Source organism: Neophocaena asiaeorientalis, unplaced genomic scaffold, assembly GCF_003031525.2.
Source record: "Neophocaena asiaeorientalis asiaeorientalis breed wild unplaced genomic scaffold, Neophocaena_asiaeorientalis_V1.1 scaffold761, whole genome shotgun sequence".
Classification (NCBI taxonomy): Eukaryota; Metazoa; Chordata; class Mammalia; order Artiodactyla; family Phocoenidae; genus Neophocaena; species Neophocaena asiaeorientalis.
The window spans coordinates 719831-721355 of NW_020174818.1; positions in this window are offsets into that span (position 1 = coordinate 719831).

Genomic DNA, 1525 nt, shown 5'->3' on the forward strand with positions numbered 1-1525 from the left:
GCAGGCCTACCGCGGCCAACAGGCACTCCAGGTCCGACCGGCGGGAGGCGCTGCGGGGCAGCTTCCTAGGAGGACGTGACTCAAGGGGCCGGTGGGTGGAGCTGGGAACCCAGGCAGGAGGATAAGGTACGTGTTGGTGGGGCGGGGGGAGGGGTGCTGGGGGGGCAGAGGTTACTACGGTGCTTCGCTGGCGGCACTACCAGGAGCCCAGGAAAGGGGCCGTCTGGGAAGGCGTCCGCACTACCCTGAGAAGAAAGGGGGCTTGGCGCGCCTTAGGAATAAAAACGATGGCTCTCGGGGCCACCCAGTGAGCAACTGGGAAACCACATACCATGGACAGTGCTTGGAGAATTTCATCGGGTTCTTGGGAGCAACGTTTCTTTATGAGTAATTAAAATAAGAATGGCTCACATTTAAGTGCTAGGAACAGTACTTTACATACCTTAGGTCCAAATTCTTCTTTTAAAATTTATTTATTTATATGTATTTTTTGGCTGCGTTGGGTCTTCGTTGCTGCGCCCAGGCTTTCTCTAGTTGCAGTGAGCGGTGGGCGGGGGGAGGGACGGGGGGCCCTCTTCATTGCGGTGCGCGAGCTTCTCATTGCAGTGGCTTCTCTTGTTGAGGAGCACTGGCTCTAGGTGCGCGGGCTTCAGTAGTTGTGGCACGCGGCCTCAGTAGTGGCACGCAGGCTCAGGCTCAGTAGTTGTGGCGCACCAGCTTAGCTGCTCCATGGCATGTGGGATCTTCCCAGACCAGGGATCGAACCCGTGTCCCCTACATTGGCAGGCAGATTGTTAACCACTGTGCCATCAGGGAAGTCCCCCTTAGGTCCAATTCTGTCAACAACTCTGTGGTGGGTATTTTCACTCACCATTTTCAGATGAGGAAACAAGTTGGGGAAAGTTGAGCTTATCTTGTCCCTGGGCACACAGCTAGGGTAGCAGAGATCAGCCACAGATCTGGTTGGCCGCAGACCCCAGCAGTCTCTACCCCTTACCCCTCCACCTCACCTTTTATTAACATTTTCCAGCTTTCCCAAAAGGGAAAAAAAAAAAAAATCAAAAGGGAAAAGACCTCTGTACTCTGTGTTCAGTGGAGGAAGCTGGCATTGGCTATAGCCGCTGAGGCCTGAGAAGGTGGATGAAGGCTTCCCTGAGGAGGAGAAACTTGATCTGAGCTTGAAGAACAGCGAGAGACTGGGGAGGAGGGAGCTTGATTATCTTGGTAAGCAGAGCCCAGTGGGAATCTAGTCATTCAACAAATCTTTATCAAGAAAATGTTTGAGGGCTTCCCTGGTGGTGCAGTGGTTAAGAATCCACCTGTCAGTGCAGGGGACACGGGTTCGAGCCCTGGTCCGGGAAGATCCCACATGCTGTGGAGCAACTAAGCCCGTGCGCCACAACTGCTGAGCCTGCGCTCTAGAGCCCATGAGCCACAACTACTGAGCCCGCACGCCTAGAGCCTGTGACCCACAGCAAGAGAAGCCACCGCAGTGAGAAGCCCACGCAATGCAACAAAGAGTAGC